Genomic DNA, 8,227 nt, shown 5'->3' on the forward strand with positions numbered 1-8,227 from the left:
CTTTCGCCGTTACGGAAAGGCGCATGTTGGTGTCCTGCCTCCGGATACTGGGTGCTATCAAGCTATATAGGTACCGGAAATCCTCCCGCGATATCCTCATAAAGTTGATAACTGTTCCATCCAGCTCCTCCTCGAGAATACTACCCAACAGCCGGCTGGCATTTTCATCCCGCTCCATCAGCATTGGCCGCATCCACAACCGTTGGCGACGCTGACGCTGTTGTAGTAGATGTAACCTCATAAAAGAAGCCCAGGCTTGCGTCCAACTTAGCATTATCTCTGGATCGCACATTGCAAAATTTTTAACCCACTCCTAAAACTCAAAACAAAATAGCACAACACTGTTTGTTTTGTTTTTGTATTGCACTCCACCCTACCAGCACAACCAACGTTTAAGTCGATAGAAGTGCTTTTGATCATCGACTTGTGCATCGTTTTTATTACGTCTGTTTTTATGTTATTTGTGAACAAAAAAATAAACTCCAGAATAAAACTCTTTCTAGTCGAGCTAAAAAGGATACCGATAACGGACATATCGAAAAGTTTGAACAATACAGTTGGCAGTACGCGAATGTTTGGGACCGGACGCAATAGCGTATATCGAATTTTCGCGTATTGCGGATTTCCTCTGCCATTTCGTTTATACCTCATATTGAAGAGTTGACACTGAGAGGGAACCGCTTATTTAACATATCTTTTATCGAAATCACTAATAAGTGTTCCATTTCTTACATTGCATAATTATGTCTCTGTTAAAAAGTGCATATTAAAAACTTCATTCTACCAAAACAAAGTAAAATTGACTAGTCAGAACTCAAGCAACGCTATGAGCTGTCAGTTGTAAAAAATCGCGTATTGCGAATTCGCGTATATCGAGTATCGCGTACTGCGGGGACCAACTGTACTTAAGCGCTTCCAAAACTACGCTTTTAACGTTTACTTGTTTTTACATTGATGTTTTTGATTTTCTAAAATGCTTACCCATGTAATGATTCCCAAAAATATGCTATAGGGCGCATTTACATTAAAGTTATTATTTACATTCATACATTTTAATACAATAGTTGAATTAAAAAACGGATTCAAAACATGAATTAATACGTCAGTATATTTATTTACTATATTAAAACTTCTTCTCGTCGAACAAACCGGCGTTACTTGTTTTTACTTTAATGCTGTTGACTTTCTAGAATAATAAAAATATGCTATATGCATTTACATTAAAATTATTATTTACATTCTTTCATTTTAACACAATAGTTAAATAAAAAAAAGCATTAAAAACATGAATTAGTACGCCAGTATATTTATTTACTATATCAAAACTCCTTCTCGTCGAACAAACCATGACAATGAGCATTTTTACATACGAATAACGGTCTTTTTGTAATGTCGCAGAAAGTTGCGACGAAAACGTTGCCCAGATTGTCCAACGCTGCGACCCAGTGCCGGTGGGAGTTTCTGCGACACTTTTGACATGCAAGATGGCCGACTTGGGCTACTTTTGATTACTTTGACACTTCCGGTGAGCACAAATCGGTCGCAGAAACCCTGGTCGCAGAATTGTCGCAGCGCCGTGTGGACGGACGGTCACGTACCTTCTCTTTACTCGCATAGTTGTTTACATTCTATGCTGTTTATCACCATACTGTCAAAAGTCATGGTCGCCATTTTCTAAAAAAATACCTCCAAAAAAGTCACCTATTCAGTATTTAATCATCTTGGGTGTGACCATTAGTTCGAACTCAACTTAGAGGTCAAAAACACCTCAAATAGCAGGGTTTTTTCTTCTTGGGTAGTCTTATGTGACATCTGTCAAACTGTTGCTCAATTCTTTTCATGGCGTGACTTTATGAAGCGTACCATACCCAAAGTGAATACTATCCAGGTGGGTTCATCCCGAACAAATCGCCTTGCTTTTTTTGGAAAAATAAAGGAAAAATTTGACAATCGTTCCGGGTTTTGTTTATGTTTACAATTTGCCAGTTGTTTCCAAAGTTCTTTCCGATAGCGTAAGAATGCCGTATTTATCCTGTTCAGCTGTTTTTTGCAAAACTAACTCATGGAATGTGGAAAAATGCGATATGAAAAAGATACTGTCGTTTTAACAAACACGTTTCGTGTAGCATTGTAGCAACAAAGTGTTAACATATGTGCCTTTGGATGACCAAACCGCTTTACCCATCTCGTCCAACCTCATTTACTAGATGACTTTGCAATATATCGTAGATGGAACTGTGTCCTCAGTAAATTTGTGGCTAATGAGGGCAGAGTCTTCCGGTAACCGTATCAACTGGAACCAGCAGCTTGCTAACGCGTCGTAATCCTTTTGTTGGTAAATAAAACCAGGAACGGTTGTCAAAAATTAATTTCAAAATGGCTGCCACGACCAGGCCTTTGAGCTCACCTCCCTTAGGACCCACCTTGAGCTAGACCGTATCAAGTTTTTGGTATGGTACGCCTAATGTAGTCACGCGGTTAGAATCAATCAAATGGGATCCCAATCTTTAGAATCTGTCAGATGGGATTCGAATCTTTAGAATCCGTCAAATGGGATTCGAATCTTTGGAATCCGTCTAGAGATCGAATCTTCGAATCTTCCGAATCCCGATTCTGCCAACACTAGTTCATCTGTCATTCGGCATTGCAACGCCATTTGGAATCTGGAACTCGAAGATAATAACGCGTGTTGTGTTGCCGAAAATAGTTTTCAATTGTGCCAGATCCCACGTGCTTCATTGATTGAAACAATATAGTGGCTGCAAACATTCGGACCAACGTACCAGGTGTAACCCTGACGTTGTGAACGTGAAATACATGGAAGCGAGGTAAGATCGTTGATCGATGCGGCTAACCTTACTTGGTTGATACTACAAATGATTTACGCGGAATTCACAGTTCTACCATGAATGCGAAGAGGGCATTGGCGGACGATCCTTGCGTGTTTTCTTGAGAACCAATGGACAACTGGCCCTTTCATGAACGAATGTTGTTTAAGTGAAACAAAATTAAAGGTATGCATCGTGGTAATACGAGTCGCTTGCTATTTTAGTTCGATAAAGCTTCCCTCCGGTCGGACATTCAATAGCACGAGGAACAAGAGCTCGTCATAGTGGAAGCGTCCGAGTTTGCCACCAGCCATCAGGTTGGAGCAATCTTGGCCAATTCCGAGGCTGCTTTCCCCAACATGATGCGGGAGTGCCAAGAGTACGGCCAGTTGGATCGGAACGAATACTTAGGAGAGTCCGAACATAACTATGGATGTTTGGTAAACTACGAAGGCGTCTGGATCCGGGCGGTCAAGCTAACTGCGGACTGTGAAAATCAATTCTTTTTGATAAACTTGGGACTCTTCTCCCAGCTTGACAAATCGTGGCCCAAGCGCCGATACCCCCCAGGGCTCATTCAGATTCTTTAACCTGACGGTATACTTTATGGAATGATTTTTCGTTCTTATCTGTATTTTTTAGACATTTAATTTCTTACCAAAGAAACGATAGCAAGCAGCATTTTGATCGATGCTTTGCGCGACACGAAGGTTAAAGCAAAGGTGTATTGTGATGAAGAATCTGAACTATTTCGTATGAAAATCATTTCTATAATTAAACGTTAAACACAGAAATCGTAAAGCATTTTAGTGACATAGATGATTTGATCAAGAATCTGAACTCTCGTATGAACATCATTTCAATCATTAAACGATAAACGCAGAAATCGTGAAGCATTTTAAAGACATAACTTTCTTTGTTTTAAATTTTTATCGTTTAACTTTAAATTTGGTTCATTCACATGGAATTTAATATTTGCTCCAAAATGGATTACAAATTTAATTTTTGCAAGAATATTTCTTTTTTCAAATCTAATGAACCCCGGTTCGTTAGTAAGGATGTTAAATGAAAGAACTATTAAGAACTTCATAAGTATTACGCGATTATAGAACGGCTTGATGCTTTTTGCAACACTTCAATCATGTAGCAGCAGCGAAAATCAAAGGGAATGAAAATTTGGAAAAGTAATGAAGAGTGAAAATTCATTCATTATGGTCAGTGTGCTTTTCAAAGCAGTATGTAAATTTTAATCATTGTATAAGCATCGGAAAGCAGCGGGTAATCAAGACAAAGAAAATTATTACTTTGTACGGTCAATTCGTAGAGCTTGTAGAGAACATGCATGGTTGCACTCTGCTGCTTCCGAGATTAAGTTTGCAAGTTTGAATTGTCATTGAAGTGCTTAGATAAGTGACTAGCCTGATTCGTTACAAAGGTCATATTTTATGAGCGATTTGTTTTCCTAGTTTCACTTCCATGCGACGCGCATAATATCCGCAGAAAAGTTAAAAAGTTTTGATAATATCAAAAGAAAAGTATTTCATGTACACCATGTTTGCCCGTCTGATTTTTTTTTCTGAAGCCTAATTAACCAGTTTTTGCTTTGTATCAGCTGTGATAAAACTTCCTAAATAAAACTATGATAAATTTTGGTTTCATTTGTCTTAAGGTTTCATCATTTCAATTGTTTGTCTTTGTTTCAGAGTTTTTTAACCGTGATTTGTGAATTAGTTGCTAAGCTGCAGTATTACTCAGCTATAAGATGTAGAATAATTAGGTTATCTGAAATCTAGATCAAGCACAGACTTACTGACTAAAAAGGGTTGTTACAGTAAAAGGATCGAACTAGTTGATGGTTCATATCCGCCTATTCCCTTTTTTAAATCGCCTTCTAAATACAAATACTAACAAAACTTGTTTTTTTTTTCTGTTTCAGCTTCTGGTTTTTTATTGGTTTGATGTGATATTGGTCTAGTGATCTTACTTTTGCTTATAGGTTTTCATATGGATTTTCTACGTTTTGTTTCTCTGGGCAGTTTATTTTGTCCTACCTTATGATAAGGTATTTCAGTGCTGAAATGTGATGTAAGTATTATACAGTCATATTGTATACTAGTATATCTTAATAAAGGTTAGGAATTTCTATTTTCTAGATTATTTAACTGTATAACGTGGACAAGTGTTTATTTTCCGTCAGTGTGATGCAGTTATGTTTAGGTTCATGGATGAACAAAACAAATATCGCATGGAGCGATGAAAACAAATATCGCGAAAACAAACGGTGAGTGAGATTTGTTTTTTCTATTTTTTTATCAATCTTTGATACGCTGATAAACATTTGACTATGGTTTTGTCGAACATTACTCGTATGATGTTAACATGTATTTAACGCCTGTTCAAGTTGCTATTATAACAATGATGCACTTAATTCGCTTTTATTTGCTGAGACATAGGAAATTTTTCATCATTGTCAACTTATTCGAGACCGCCATCTGGATTTATCCAAAATTATGATCTAGTTTAATATCCCGTTGCTTGATTTGCTTCGAATTGCAATTGTATAGTATCGCCGTACTGAGATGAAACATGAACCTCTTTTTTTTCGACATTCAGCAGCTTTCATTTCAGGGGGCTCTGTAAATATACCCACTAGTTAGATTCGCAGTATGCAAGTAAATTAGTGCACAAATTACACATTATGCTGCTGAGTTGAAAATTGGCAAGTCGAACGTTAGGTAAAACGGCATTAGCGCCAATTGTTAGAGCTGATGAAAGTTGCATTGATTTTTTCCAAATTCAGCAGTGCAACGACTTTTTTGTCGTTTTACTTGAACTTAATTTGCTTTTAAATGTTGCCCGAATGCATCTTTGTGATCTTTTTGACCGCCCTTTTGAACACGCTATAATTTTGTAATTTTTGACGATTCTTCCAATCCGTAACCGGCTATGCACTTATGAATCATTCCCCAAATTTTGGTATGCACCTCTGCATCAGTTGTGTACTTTTTCATATAGGTAGTAGCATACATTTTATTCCGCGCGATTGTTTCTTCTAACTGGCGTTTCACTTTAAGGCACGCCAACACTCCTACAATTGTGCTTAAACCGAGCAAAACAATGAGGCATCACTTAGTTATTTTGCCCATTGGCTTTTCGTTCTCATATATATGCAATGTGTGTATTTATTATTATTCAAAAGAATTGAGCGACAGCTTGCCAGATGTCAAAGAAGTCACCTTTGGTTTCCGCTCAATTTCATCCGCAAAGCCGTGCAAAGCCGGGAAAAGTGCTAGTGGAGAACGGTGTGTGAATTAAGTTTGTGACGGGAAATGGTGCACACATTCATTGTTATGATATAAAACAAGCTTATAATGTTAGTTCCGTGCATTCTAATGCGTGTGTGTGCTTTTGTAACTAGATTACAAGATAATTGAGTGGAAAGGAACAGTTCATTTACTATTGTCGCTAGCTACGAAAGTTGATTGTGGTTACTGTGATTGCTTTGTACACGATTTGAAGCTCAAATCTTGGTAACAAGACGCTTGTTTCTAAATGTTGAACAAAAATTTCAACTTGGTTAGTCCTTTGCGATTCCTCGATATAATCTGTTTCACTAAGCTTATTTATGTCTTGTTGAATCATGTTATTAAAACCTAATTTTTTCGTTCGTCAAACTATGTGTACTTGAGAAACGAATGGCCAGGATGTCTATCTGCATTGTTCACGCTTCGTTGAAAACAGATGCATTGTCCATTCTGTTTTAAAACAAAAATGACCGTTTGAACATTTTCGTGAGTGTATGGTAAGTTTATGTATTATGAGTATGCGTTACCCGAATGTTTCGAGCAGCTCAACGACAGGCAATCTGAGCTTCAGATGTCACCTAAAAGAATCCCTCGCAAACTCACACCATCATTTAGAATATGTAGACTTCGAATGGATGCTGTTGTAAACGAACTGTTATTGATTGGACTGAGAAAAACAAGATAGTAGCTAGCATGCAAATAATACCTCACAAAAGGCGCTTTAATCTCTTGTTTGGTCGGAAAATATCGAATTCCGTAACTAAGGTAGCTCTCATTTCGCATTGTAATCGCGTACGAACAAGACGAGTTAGATCACGGGATTGGAAAATGGTAATGTCTTTTTTCACCTCAGAACGTGTTGATTTGTGTGCATACTTAAAGCTAGAGCAAACTACAACTATAACTAACAAGTTAATCCCGGACGGTTTGTTGGGAACCTTTTTATTGCAAAACAGGAAATCCTCACCTCGATAAGCATTCACGATAGCAGCTGTACAGTATTTTGTGAGAAAATATTTCGTCCAAGCTGAGATGATATTTGTAACGCCAATGCTACTTTCCTACGCAATCACCATCCCGTTTTTCATGGTGCAACAAACTGTACTTAAGCTTCGAAAGTATTTTCACTCGAATTTCTGCAACTGCCCGTGAAGTGTAGAAACCTAGCAAACACCAATAATGATCGTCAAATGAAGAAACGGCCTTCGGTACGAGATCTGCGAAGTATTATGGCCATCGTAGTACGTGGACATATCCGCCAATTGGACCGTCGAACGATCCCTTCTATCACATTTCCCATCCGAGGAAGAAGGAAAAGAGTATCAAATGTGATCACCTACCGTAAGATCAGGATTTGTATCCCGTCCGTCGATATACTACGGCGTTGGTGGTCAAATTTGCACCGAGATTTGGAAAATTGTGGCAAAGTGGCTTCTTTGGCCTGCACGAAAAGGGAGGCATCGGAACGATATTGCAACTATTTATAACTCAAGCCTAGACCATTCCATCACATTGGGTTCAGTTTAGTCTATTGAAAGTGTTTACATGTCTTTTATAGATATTATATTTTACAAGCTGACCCGACGAACTTCGCCCCGTCAAATAATTATGCAGTTTCGAATATTCTAAAATTTGAAATTGACTACCTGTGATGTTAAATTTGGTTTTAAAAAACTGTATAGAGAAGAAATTTGAATTCATTATATTGGAAATCATTTTATTATGATTTTATTATTGCTTTTATTGTAACGCAGCTTGTTAGACTGCATTTTTATTCTTTTGTTCGGGTGCGTAAATGTACAATGATGCCGATTTTCCTATGCGTGAACATGCAACATATAGCTGGCCATGAGAAAACCAAATCATTTCTAGATTTAAGCCAAACACTTCCAGCGACTGCCCTTGTGACTTGTTGATTGTCATCGCAAATGCAAGATTCACTGGAAATTGAATTCGGTTGAACTGAAATAGCATATCGATCGATTTCAAGGAAATTCTAGGAATATACATACACCCTAAGATCGAGCGATGTTGATGAATTTGAGGGTAAATCATGAATTTTTCCATTCATTTGGCTGGCTGGGTATCGTTCGA

Source organism: Anopheles ziemanni (assembly GCF_943734765.1).
Source record: "Anopheles ziemanni chromosome X unlocalized genomic scaffold, idAnoZiCoDA_A2_x.2 X_unloc_5, whole genome shotgun sequence".
Lineage (NCBI taxonomy): Eukaryota > Metazoa > Arthropoda > Insecta > Diptera > Culicidae > Anopheles > Anopheles ziemanni.